At 41.8% G+C, this 14,304-nt stretch overlaps 1 protein-coding gene across 3 annotated transcripts in view; it reads left to right on the top strand.

Moving 5' to 3' along the window:
• Positions 1 to 14,304, top strand: part of GNA14 (G protein subunit alpha 14) — a 203,432-nt gene that overhangs the window by 44,673 nt on the left and 144,455 nt on the right. The window lies entirely within an intron of this gene.

The raw sequence follows: 14,304 nt of genomic DNA, 5'->3' as shown, positions 1-14,304 counted from the left end.
GAAATCTCCCAATTTTTGACAACTGATAAAAACAAACTAAGATCTCATGCAAAGAAACATACACACACACACTCCCCCTCCCCCGTGCATCTTTTTTAGACTACTTTTATTTATTTTTTGGTCTTTTTAGGGCCACATGCACAGCATATGGATGTTCCCAGTCTACAGCTGCCAACCTACGCCATAGCCATAGCCACTCCAGATCCAAGCCTCGTCTGTGACCTACACCACAGCTCACGGCAATGCCAGATCTTAACCCACTGAGCAAGGCCAAGAATTGAATCTGCATTCTCATGGATTCAGATTTGTTTCCACTGAGCCACAACAGGAACTCCTAGACTACTTAAAAACATTTTTTTATTAAAGTATAGTTGATTTACAATGTTGGTATCATTCCTGCAAAGTGATTCAGTCATACATACACACATAGCCATTCTTTTTCAAAATCTTTGCCCATGTAGGTTAACACAGAATATTGGGTAGGATTCCCTGGCTGTACAACAGGTCCCTGTTGACCATCTATCCTATATACAATAGAAACACATTTAGATATTAGAGGATGAATTGAAGCACCCCAGGCAGAGAGAGCAAAGTGTTGGACATGAATAAGAAACTCAAGTGGTTCATAGAAAGCTGGAACATTGAGTGCATGAAGGGCTCTGTGGGAAATCTACTCGGAAAGCAGGTCAGAAGACCTTGTATGTCAGATGGAAAGTTTAAACCTCATCCTCTCAGAATGGGGCGCCAATGGAGGTTTTTGAGCAAGGGAGAAGAATTGTCAGATAGTAGAATAATCTGATCCATTAATGTAATGGATGCATTAAATCAGAGAGCTAGGCACTGTGCAGACACATTTATATATATATATATATATATATATATATATATATATCCCACATGTTTTCTAGAAATAATGCCATCTGACCCTAACAAACTAATACAGAAGTAGTTATTATTGTGTTCTCCTAACACATGAGCAAATGGAAGCTTCTAGGAGTCTGCCAAGATCATACAGCTAGGGAGGGGTCAGGATGAACCTAGGAACATTAGATACTAAAGCCTGGGTAATAAGCCTCTCTGGTGTACCCAGAGGAACAGAGAGAGAGATTGAGAGAGAGAGAGGGAGGGAGGGGGAGAGGGAGAGAGGTTTATTTCTTTTAATCTAGTAACTCTACTTTCCTGTCACTTCACCAGATAATCAAAGATCTGAGCACAGGATGGAGCAGTCAGTAATCAATTCAAACAAAAAGGCTGAAATTGTTAGGAAGCACTTTGCCGTAAGAGGTAGAGGTCTGGTTCTGGGAAGAGCATGATCAGTACGGTTCTCCTTGGAAACAGTGGTGATGGTCCTGAAAGTGCAGTATTTCACTGTAGCCTCTACCCTCCTGGAGGGCGAGGCCTCCTAGAGTGTGTTGACACTGTCATTCACTGCCTATCGCTCTGTAGGAGGGCACTGAGGTTACTGATTCCTGCTTGGTTGTGACCTTCCATTTTCCTCTGAAAGAATGTTGAATCTCTCACCCCAAAGCCGGGTCTGGTATGTGGTCCACACTCCTGACCTGTGCAGGAGTGATTTCAAAAATCATTATGCTCAGAAATATGCCTAAGGTGTACAGTGTGTCATCCTTACTTATTTGGATGCTGGACCTTGTGGCTTTCTAATCAGCAAAGTAAATAAGATAAAGCCTAAGATACACTTAAATTCTAGAATTTATTAGTTCTTTGAAAATGGGTTGATTTGTGGGATGTTTGTATTGGTAAGTAATAATATCTTTATTTTTTATTAATTTTTTTTTTAACTGGCCACACCTGTGGCATATGGGAAGTTCCCAGGCTAGGAGTCAAATTGAACTGCAGCTGCCTCCTATGCTACAGCTATGGCAATGCTGGATCTGAGCCGCATCTGTGAACTACCCCACAGCTTGTGGCAACACTGGATCCTTAACCCACTGAGCCACAATGGGAACTCCTAAATTTTATTTTTTTAATGTATGCATGTGTCCCAGGAATTGCCTTTGCTTGTCCCCGTGGGTGAACGGGGCTTTAAAAAGGTGACTTCCCTTGCCCTGTGCTATGCTGCCTCTGCCTCACATTCTGACACAGAAACTAGCTCACATGTTCAGACAACTGTCTGTAGACCTACAAGAGAATAGGACAGAACATATGAAATCAGGCTGTCACGGAAAATATGGTGCATCTGGTCACCACACCATTTGTCTAGCACGGGAGCAAAAAAGAAGGGACATTTCCATGGCTCATAGAGAGCATGAGATTGTGCTCAGCACCTTTGTCTTCAGGTCACTTTGCTCTGATCTTGAGTGGGTGCTCCCTCAATAGTGCACACACACCACTTTCCTCAGTGCACAGCCTGTGCACAGAAACTTGATTTAACAGGGAGAAATTGCTTAGGAATTAACTACCAAGTGTTAGGGAAATGAAGGGGAGTTTGGCTGAGTTTAAACATGACAGTGTACTGGATTCCTTATTCTTTTTTTTTTTTTTTTTTTCTCGTCTTTTTAGGGCCACACCTATTGCATATGGAAGTTCCCAGGCTAGAGGTCAAATCTGAACGACAGCTGCTGGCCTACACCACAGCCACAGCAACTTGGGATCAGAGCTGCGTCTGCAACCTACACCACAGCTAACAGAAACGCTGGATTCTTAACCCACAGAGCGAGGCCAGGGATTGAACTCACATCCTCATGGATCCTAGTTGGGTTTGTTAACCACTGAGCCATGAAGGGGACTCCTGTTTTCTTTATTCTTTTTTTTTTTTTTTTTGTCTTTTCTAGGGCTGCTCCCGAGGCATATGGAGGTTCCCAGGCTAGGGGTCTAATCGGAGCTGTTGCTGCTGGCCTATGCCACAGCTACAGCAACACGGGATCTGAGCTGCATCTGCGACCTACACCACAGCTCACAGCAACGCCAGATCCTTAACCCACTGAGCAAGGCCAGGGATCGAACCTGCAACCTCATGGTTCCTAGTCAGATTCATTAACCACTGAGCCAGGATAGGAACTCCTTCTTATTCTTAAGCATGGTTTTGTTCATTATTTTGGAGGAGAAGGGGCATAATTATACTCTTACTCTGTTTCCCTGACTCTAAAAGACCAAAGTTGCAAAACATCATGTGGGGACGTTAAGTTCTCAGTTCTGAAGGCAATAATTCTAATGGTCACACTTAAATAAAATCCTAGAGACCATGGCTTTGTGGGCGATTCCAACCATCAGGGTTGTTTTAGGTCAGCTAGTTCACCCCGTGTGTACCGACTGAAGGTTGTAACCCAAGCAGAGAGAGAAAAGGCAGTATCCAGCCACCCTCAAGGCTTTCTCCACCCTGGACAAACACATACCCCCCTCCCTTTTCGGCAAACACATATCTCTAAAGGCAGAGATGACTCATGCTAATGGCTCTTGAGAATGAAATACAAGTGAAGCCTAGACCCCAAGAAGATACATTGAACAAAGAGTGTTCTTTGCTGTTCCGGGAACCCTAACTTGCTAATAAAAACCCTAGCTTGCTCAGCTTTGCGTGAAAAAAATTTCTAGGTCAAAGTCAAATGAGTTTGCAATATTAACAGTCTGTTTAAGGCAGAAGCAGTCAGATAAGTAAAGTGGCCTGGCCTGTCAGAAAGTTCAACTGTCCCCACAATTGACTGCTCACCAGGCCAATAGGGCTTGCGGGTGGTATATCCATGAAAACACATGTCATGTTTTGGTAAACTCACCCTGAAAGTTATGGAGCTTATAGATTCCTGAGGGCACCCAAGGGTTCTGTGATTCCAAACTTGAGTTTTTTTTTTTTTTTCAATATATTGCAGAGTCCTATGAAAACGGCCAAAAAATGAAGACGTCTTTAAAAAACTGTCTCCCATAGTTTTCTTTTTGGCTCTGCCACCATTTTGCTTTTTTTTTTTTTTTTTTTTTTTTTTTGCTTTTTAGGGCTAGGGGTCAAACCAGAGCTACAGCTGCCATCCACAGACACAGCCACAGTAACGCCAGATCTGAGACACATCTTTGACCTACACCACAGCTCATAGCATCACCGAATCCTTACCCTACTGAGTAAGGCCAGGGATCGAACTCATGTCCTCATGGATACTATTCAGGTTTGTTACTGCTGAGCCACAATGGGAAATTACATTTTGCTTTTCTTAACTCTGGCTAACATGTAAGCCCCCACTGTGTTCCTGGACACTTTTAGGCAGTGGCTGAGACTGAAGCCAATTGGAAGAACTGACCATGACTATAACAGTTCAGAGCAACACGGAAAGTGCTCAGCACATATTTGTGGGATGAAGAAAGCTGTTAACTCTGTCTGGGGACAGCAGAGGACTTCCTGGACCTGAGGGATTTCTGACGCAGATCTCGGCTTAACAGCAGGAGGGTGTCACCCCATAAAAAAGGGTGGTTACTAGCTCTCCTACTGTACATGCTACGAAGTGTTCTAATTTGGATTTTCATATTTAACACATTTTTCTGACTCTGTGCAGTCTTCTTGCTTCTCTGGCCTCTGATTAAATGGTTTAGTTAGACTTTCCATATTTTATTCTCATCCTTTTATTCTTTCAGCCCTCAGATACTCATTAAGTATCTGCCTGGCTTCCTTGTTCCTGGGGAAAACACTGTGTCAGACATAAAATTCTTACATATTTCCTTAGTCATTCTCCCGTCCTGGCCAAGACATCACCAACTCCTGCTTGCTACTGTTATGTTTCGCATTCATTCAAAAGGCAACGCTGAAAAATAGGGCGCATTTTGCTGCTTGAGGCTCTGTGATTACAAGCAGGAAAGGAAATTCTTTGAAGGACAGAAAGGGGTCTGGTAGATAGCATAATGGCTCCCAAGGTGGTTCACATCCTAATCCCTGAAATCTGGCTTACTTTATAGGGCAAAAGGCACTTTGCAGCTGGATTAAGGATCTTGAAATGGAAACAGTAGCCTGAATAATCCACAGGGGCCTTCCAGAGGGAAGCAGGGGGGTCGGAGTCTGAGAAGGAGATGTGATGAAAGAGCAGAGGTCAGAGGGTTGCCATTGCCAGAAGGAGGCCACAAGTCAAGGAATGTAGGAACCTCTAGAAGCTAGAAAAGGCAAGGTGTGAATTCCTCTCTAGAACCTCTAGAAAGAACACAGACTTGTCAACCCCTTGATTTTATTTAGGTCTTCTGACTGCTAGAATTGTGAGAGAATACATTTGTGTGGGTATGTGTGTGAAACTAACAGAACATAAAACTAACCATTTTAAGATGAACAGGTCAGTGGCATTTAGTTCATTTTTCAGAGTGGTGCAACCACTAAGTAAACTAGTTCTGAAACATGTTCATCACTCCTAAAGGAAACCTCATACCTATTCAGCACATGTTTCTCATTCCTCTGTCCCCTCTCCCCCTAGTAACCACCAGTCTGTGTTCTGTCTTTATGATTGCTCTCTATACATGTGTTTCCTATACATGGAATCCTGTAATACGTGGCCTTTTGTGCCTTGCTTCTTTTGCTTACCATAATGTTTTTGAAGTTCATCCATGTGGTAGCCCATCACATCTTAATTTCTTTTTAAGCTGAATAACACACTATTTTGTGGATATACCACAATTTGTTCATCCGTTCATCCACTGGTGGACACTGGGCTGTCTTGACCTTTTGTCTGTTGTGACTAGTGCTGCTATGAACATGCGTTCACATGTCCTTACCTGAGTACCTGTTTTCAGTTCTTTGGGATATAAACCTCGGAGTGAAATTGCTGGATTGTGTGGTAACTATGTTTAATTTTTAACTGCCAAACTATTTTTATTAGCCACTTGATCATTCTATACTCAGCAATCTATAAGGGTTCTAATTTCTTTACTTCCTTGTCAATGATTATTATTTTCCTTTTTTACAATTATATCTATCCTTATGGGTATGAAGTGTGATATCACTGTGATTTTGGGTTGCATTTTCTAATAACTAATGATATTTAGCATCAATTTTCATGTGCTTGTTGACTATTTGTGTGTGTGTGTGTGTGTGTGTGTGTGTGTGTATTTATTTGCTTTTTAGGGCTGCACCCGCAGCATATTGTTGAGGTTCCCAGGCTAAGGGTCCAATTGGAGCTGTAGCCGCCTGCCTACACCACAGCCACAGTAATGCCAGATCCGAGCCGCATCCATGACCTATGCCATATCTTGTGGCAACACTAGATCCTTAACCCACTGAGCAAGGCTGGGGATCGAACCTACATTCTCATGGATACCAGTTGGGTTCTGAACCTACTGAGTCACAATGGGAACCCCAGCTATTTGTATGTCTTACTTGGAGAAATGTCTACTCAAGTTCTTTGCCCATTTTTAATTGGGTTTTTGTCCTTTTGTTTTGAAAGACTCATAGAACTGAGGGAAAAGTTGAGTAATTAAGTTGGGGAAAAGATGCTTTGTGTTTCTAGGCTGCAGGAATTAATGGATGGTCTGTTAGGTCTAATATCTTTTAATTCTTATGTCTCTGATTTAAGAGGGGAGAGTGGCTGGTATGGCCTGAGGAATGTTCAATCCTTAGATTGGAAGAAAGCAGACTTCCTCTATTGCTAGTACCATGAAGACTACATGTAAATGAAATAGAAGTGCTATTATTACAGTAAAGGTGAAAGGATGTTGAAAAGGTAAAAACAAAACGGACCCACATAGGCATACAAAGGAGGTAATACTGCAGAAAAACAAAAAAATCTAATGTGGTAGTGACTTAAAAACTCTGATAATCTGAGAGATACATCTGGAATTATAAAGTGGAGAAGATGTAGCAAAAGACAAGCACCAATAAAAAAACATGGTGGGGTTAGCAGATAGGCATCACAGGCTCCATCATTAGAAGTGTACCATATGGGAAAAAGAAGGTGATGATCCTGTTCCATTCTGCACTGGTCATACCCTACATCCATGGGTGAGGAGCATCATTTCGTGCTTGCTGTGAAGGTCTTACAGCAAAGTGGCGGACACTCAGAGATGAGAGGCCAGAAGACTGGAATCATGCCATTGGAGTAATAGAGAAAGTGGCATGTTTTGCTGAGTAAGTAAAGATTTTTGAGCAAGAGGATGATTAATATGCTTGAAGTGGGGAGGACAAGACCAAGATCTCAGTAGTTTAAGAAAACAGAAGGGAGTTCCTGTTGTGGCGCAGTGGTTAATGAATCTGACTGGGAACCATGAGGTTGCGGGTTCGGTCCCTGCCCTTGCTCAGTGGGTTAACGATCCGGTGTTGCCGTGAGCTGTGGTGTAGGTTGCAGACGAGGCTTGGATCCCGCGTTGCTGTCGCTCTGGCGTAGGCTGGTGGCTACAGCTCCTATTGGACCCCTAGCCTGGGAACCTCCATATGCCGCGGGAATGGCCCAAGAAATAGCAAAAAGATGAAAAAAAAAAAAAAGTCTACTTCACACTCTCATCATAATCCCAGTAGATCTGTGTTGGGTGAGAACTGAGTTTAGCTTCTTGGTTCACAGCGATTTACCTTCCTCCAGACCTTTGCCTCCTCATGCAGTTAGGAAGAGGAGAGAAGAGTGAGGAGCCTGTGTGTATGTGTGTTTATGGACCACACCTGGCAGTTCTGCACATCTCTCCTCACATTCCATGGGCTAAAGCTCATTCACACTGACACTTACTGCAAGGAATGTTGGGGAATGTAGTCTTGTTCAGAAAAAAATGGTGACAGACACTTTGCCAAGGCCATGCATTGTGGACCTACAACTCTGGGAAAGTGAGTTAATTACTGACCCCCTAGGAGGGAGAAAAGGAGGCAGCAAACAGCTTTTGTTCTTTTGTTCTCATTAACTTGGCCTCTTCATCATCTTCTTCCTGTCACTACTTTCTCTTTTCTGGTCCCTTCACAGGTTTTAATTTTGTATTGACTCTGCGTTCATGACTTCTGAACCTTGCTCTTCCCTTCTTGCCTCCCTTTTGTTAATTATGATTAATTTTATTATTAAGCATGATTAATTATTTATGACTGCAGTTAAGGTTTTATACTACACACAGTGGATAGAGCAAACTGATGGCTCATGGTCCAAATGTGCTTTGAAGTCAAGTTCAGGGGTGCGTGTGTGTTTGTGTGTGCATGCCTGTTTAAACATTACGTCACATCCAGTAAAATTCCAAATGTACTTTTTCATTGAAATATTAGAAAATCTGGCAACTCTGGCTCTGCATGCCCATATGTGCAAAGAATAGAAAGACTAAAAGGTCTGCATTCTCCATGCTGCCACAGGCTCCACTAATCCCTATTACTTCCTAATGCTGAGATCTAGGGTCAGTTTCCACTTACCATATTTGTACCCTCTTCATGAGTTTGTGATTCTCTTCCTGACTGTGTGGGGAACTTGAATTTTGGATCACTGGCTTTACTGCTGCTTCATCTGAAACATGAGTTAGAGTGGAGGGTGGGCTGTCATAACAGGTAGGATGAGGGTAGGGCTTAACCAAAGGAGACACCAGGTTGTTTATTCCCTGGTGCAGGGCAGGCCAGCAGGTAGTACAGAGCAGTGGTGTCTAAGCCTTGATTGTACACTGCATCAGTAAAATAATATTTGCATATTTATCCCTCAAAGTAGGAATTATTACTTAAAAATTATATGCATATACTCCTGTTATTTCCAGATGCAATATACTCTCAAGGTCATAATGAAAGAAGACTGTAAGTCCATATGCCAAATAATCTTTATTATAATTTTAGATTTCTGGGCCAGCTTTTTGGTTGGCAGATGTATATTCTTAATGGCATCTTTAATTAGCAGTTTCTTGGCATTTAAGCTTCTTATACATTTTGTGAGGATTGCTTTAATTGATACTAGATAATGCATTCCGTAAATTCTGTGACATATGCATTTCAGCATATGGCCATGAGCTGAATGGGAATGGACAACTTGGTTCACCTCTGTCAACCTCTCTGAATTGAGGATTTTTATTTCCATACTTTTCTTAGGATTCCTTTCACTCATCCTGATGGGAGGCCATCTGATAGACGAAAGTACCTGTGTTTGTTTAGATTTAAAAGTTTCAGATAAATTAACATGAATAGAATTCTTTTTTTTTTTTTTTTGTCCTTTTAGAGCTGTACCCACAGCATATGGAAGTTCCCAGGCTAGACGTTGAATTGGAGCTATCTCTGGTGGCCTATGCCACAGATACAGCAAGTCCAACATGAATAGAATTCTAATACTTTCTACCTGTGCATCAGTGGAGCATCTTGTTATTTGTCCCCTGGATGACCCACTACTTTGGGTCCACTAGTGGAAGGGTAGAGCCTTGCTACTCAGGGAGTGGTCATCCACACATCACTGGCATCACCTGGGAGCAAGTTAGAAATATCACCTCTCAGACCACCCCCACAGAACAACTAAGTCAGCATCTGCATTTTTTTTTCCTTTTTATGGCCATACCTGCAGCATATGGAAGTTAGGAGTCAAATCAGAGCTACAGTTGCTGGCCTACACCATAGCCACAGCAACGCAGCATCTGAGCCATGTCTGTGACCTACACCGGATCCTTTAACCTACTGAGCAGTGCCAGGGATTGAACTACATCCTCATGGATACTAGTTGGGTTGGTTACTGCTGAGCCACAGTGGGAACTCCAAGGATCTGAATTTTAACAAGAGTCCCAGGAGATGTGTATGCACAGAAAAGCTTTAGAAAATTTAATTAAGGGGACAGCCAAGGATGTGTGTGTGTGTGGGGGGAAGGTGGAGGGCAGGAGGCATGTAGAGAAGATACTAGGATCACATCATGGCTTTATAGACCCTATACACAGTAATTAGGATGTTTAACATCTTCTCAGACACAGTCTCAGAAGCAAGTCAGTTGACTATACTTCCAAAGGCAATCTATAGATTCAGTTCAATTCCTATCAAATTACCAATGGCGTTTTTCATAGAACTAGAACAAAAAATTTTTAAATTTGTATGGAAAGGCCACAAATAGCCAAAGCAATCTTGGGGAAGAAAAATGGAGCTGGAGGAAACAGGCTGCCCAACTTCAAACATTACTACAAAGCTACAGTCATCAAAACAGTATGGTACATGCACAAAAACAGACAACACAGATCCACAGAACAGGATAGAAAGCCCAGAAATAAACCCACGCACCTGTAATCACTAACCTATGGCAAAGGAGGCAAGAATATACAATGGAGAAAAGACAGTCTCTTCAATAAGTGGTGCTGGAAAAACTGGACAGCTACATGCAAGAGAATGAAATTAGAACATTCTCTAACACCATACACAAAAATAAACTTGAAATGGACTAACGACCTGAATGTTAGACTGGATACTATAAGTCTCTTAGAGGAAAACATTGGCAGAACATTCTTTGACATAAACCATAGCAGTATCTTTTTGGATACTTCTTATAGAGCAGTGGAAATAAAAGCAAAAATAAACAAAAGGACCTAATGAAACTTAAAAGCTTTTGCACAGTAAAGGAAGCTAATGATGAAATGAAGAGACAACCAATGAGCTGAAAGAAAATGTTTGCAAATGATGAGACCTAAAAGGGATTAATGTCCAAAACATACAAATGGCTCATTCATCTCAATATTGAAAAGACAAATCACTCAATCAAAAAATGGGCAGAATACCGAAATAGACATTTCTCTGAAGAAGACATAAAGCTGGCCAACAGGAACTTGAAAAGATGCTCATCATCAGTAATTATTAGAGAAATGCAAATCAAACTGTAATGAGGTACAACCTCACACCAATCAGAATGGCCATCATCAAAAAAATCTGCAAATAACAAATGCTGGAGAAGGTGTGTAGAAAAGAGAACCCTGCTACACTGTTGGTGGGAATGTAAATTGGTACAGCCACTACAGAGAATAGTATGGAGGTTCCTTAAAAAACTAAAAGTATAGTTACTATATGATCCATCCATTGCTTTCTGGGCAAATATCTGAAGAAAACTATAATTTGAAAAGATACATGCACCCAAATATTCATAGTAGCATTATTTACAATAGCCAAGACATGGAAGCACCTAAATACCTGTTGTCAGAGGATTGGATAAAGAAGATATGATATATATACATATATACACACACACACACACACACACACACACACACACACACACACACGCAATGGAATGTTATTGGGCCGTAAAAAAGAATGAAATAATGCCATTTGCAGCAGCGTGGATGGACCTAAATATTATCATACTAAGTGAAGTAAGTCAGAAAAAGATAAATATCATATGATATCACTTAAATGTGGAATCTAAAAAAAAATGATACAAATGAACTTATTTACAAAAGAGAAATAGACCCAGAGACATAGAAAACAAATTTATGGTTACCAAAAGGGAAAGTGGCGGGGGGGGGGCAGGGAGAAACAGATGAGGGATGAAGTAGGAGTATGGGATTATCAGATACATACTACTACATGTAATATAAACAACAAGAACCTACTTCATAGCCCAGGGAACTGTATTCAGTGTCTTGTAATAACCTATAATGGAAAAGAATCTGAAAAAGAATATACATATGTGTATACATGTGTAACTGAATCACTTTATACCTGAAACTAATGCAACATTTTAAATCAACTAAACCTCAATTTTTAAAAAGTGGGTCAGTTGGAGCCACATAGAACTAATATGAAAAGAATTTTTACAATCTTCCAGTCCTTAATCAACATGAAGATTGAACAAAAACAATTATAATCCCAAACAAAAGTTTACTGGAATTGCGTGCATTTACAGAGAAAGCATTTGCTTTGGAATCTGAAGTCTAAAGAGTCCAGCTTCTTCAAATAGGGTGTTTTGTTGCCAAAGCTGCTCCACATTTCCCAGATGCTTGCAATTTATGTCTTCTTAGCTTCAGGCTAATGACCTGAAGCTAAGAAGACAGATAATGCTTTCTTGTCTCCCTGGGTTTTCTTCCTTCCTGTCCCTCCAACATGAACTCAGTCTTTAAGACCTTGCCTCTTTTTCCTGAGCAGATTCACAAAGAGAGCTTTGCTGTCTCTTAACTTGTTGGGGAATTAGGCCAGTTGGAGTTGCGGTAAAGCTCTTGCTTATCCCAAGACACCTAGGCTTCGCACCAGTGGGGCTTCAGGGGAATCTCTGAACATCCTTCTGTTTACAGTATGACCAGAACGTATTTCAGACACTAGCGCTACAGAAATCAGTGGGGAACCTGATTTGACATTGCTGGTTAGAAGTGTGAAAACCCAGTCCTGCCAGCCAGACTGGGGTTTCCCTCTATACAACTCCCCATTTTGAACACCTCCTGGAGACTTCTCGGTGATCTGAGAATCCAAAGAGGATTCTCAAGACTAGGCCTCTGACCTTATAGAGCTGAAAATCTTGTGTCAAATAAAAACATGTGGACAGATACTTCAGCTGCCACAAACACCTTACGCAACAACTGAAATATACAGGCAGTGTCAAGTGGTAAGACTGAAGTGAATGATTTGATCTTGTGTCCGCTGAATTGATGGGGCAAAGAGGATTGCGTTTGAGAAGTTGGACGGTGTTTGTCAGGTGGAAGAGAGAAGAAAAAGACATTCAGATAGATAGAACCATTTATGCAGAATGGATTATGAATTGGCATTGAGAGTTGGCCAACTGCAAGGCCAAGGGGATGGACAAGATCTCAGGAAGGGCAGATGAACAAGGACTTAGGACACTGGATTTTATCCTGGAGGACAAGGTCTCTTAAACCAGGGTATACGTGCCTGGTTGCCAGCTGGTGGAGGAGGGGAAATCATGAGCAGAGGAGGAGGAAAGATTGGTAACGTTGTGGAGGGCGGTGAGGAAGGCAGGAATATTAGTGGGTGAGCCGCTGACCACAGTTGAGGGAATGTGCAGTGTTGAGGGCCTGCCGAGACTGTAGCACTATCTCAGTGCACATCTTAAGTATTCTGCTGTAACTTTGTGGCTTTCATGTGCGGAGTAGGGTTAACTCGGTGTTGGAAGCTTTAGTGCCTTGGGTGGAAAAACACTGGGAGGTGAAATTAAAGTGTTGGTGAAAGGGAGTTAAAATGATCAAACACATGATCCAGGCTGTGTAGAGAAAAAAATGAAATCAGGAGGGGGAAAAATTGAGAAATAATAGGGGCTTCAGTGAAGCCAAGGGATAGATGAGCTTCAAGGAGCTGAGTTGATCTGAAATTGTGGTCAGAGAGTAGGGTGTAGAATTTAAGATTTCACAAGTGGATGCTTCTAGTTGGGGTCCCAGGTTTTTCCTGCACCTCGTCCTCTGTGAATGAAGCTTGTCCCCCCTTTGAATTTATTTAAGGCAGCAGAAGAGACCCATCAACAGGTGAAACTGGGCAATGGGAGATTATGACAAGCATACACAGGGATATCGAGACATGGATGTTTCTTATGGGGATTCAGGAACCCTGGTACCTAAGGATTTTGTGACTGGGCTAACCTGGGGAAACGAAGCTTCCCATCACTTGAGATTCAACTTCAGTGACCAGCCTTGTTCATTAGCATCAATTTCCTAAAAGAGAGAATCTTACTGTGTGGATTTTTTTTTTTCAATACCCAAACCAAAGTCTTGCACCACATCTCCTCTGCAACATCCCTTAGGTTTAGCCCATAGGTAGTTGTTGGTGACTAGAATCTGGGTCCAGGGCCATCCTTCGTGGCAGAAATCACTTTATAGCAGTTAGTAGGTGAAGCCCCATCGAGTCATGTTACTCACAACAATCTCTTGAAGTAGGTACTCTTATTCACTTCAATTTACATGCAAGGAAGCTCTGAGGCACAGGGAAGTTAAATAACTTGCCCATGTTTTATATGTAGTCTGGAAATGGCGGTGCCTGCATATCTATCTGTGGCGTCTATACCTTCAAAATTTCTCTGTGTGGCTTCATCTGGGAAGGAATGATTCCAGGAATGTTTCTTAAAAGGTGACAGCCTGCATGGCCTAGCAAATAACTAAGGTTTCTTGTGGTCCTTCTCCTCCCACACATCCCTCCACTACATGAAGCCTATGAAAACTGCAGCTAGATCCCCTTAGCTGGGGGTGATATAATTTATCACTCAAAGTAGGACAGTCTGAGTGAATGCGGGCACTATTAATAGCTTTGCCAGCACCACAGGCACAAACCAGGACTGTTGGGGACAAAGCAGCACAAATGGTTACTCTAGTTGTAGGCTATATATTACCAGAGAATTAAAAGTAGTCATATGTGGACAGATAATATTTCCAATCTACCAGAGGAAGACAAAAATTCCAAATCCCAAATTCCCAAAGGTCAGGTTCATAATCATTGCTTAGTATATTTTCAGTATGTCTCAAAGAGGACTGTGGAGAACAGAAAAACCAGGAGCA

This window comes from Sus scrofa, chromosome 1 (assembly GCF_054392235.1).
Source record: "Sus scrofa isolate SSC_HxYL_T2T_F1_AM1 chromosome 1, Sscrofa_HxYL_maternal_Yorkshire_Landrace_v2.0, whole genome shotgun sequence".
In the NCBI taxonomy this organism is placed as follows: domain Eukaryota; kingdom Metazoa; phylum Chordata; class Mammalia; order Artiodactyla; family Suidae; genus Sus; species Sus scrofa.
This window is presented reverse-complemented; position numbering and strand designations above follow the sequence as displayed.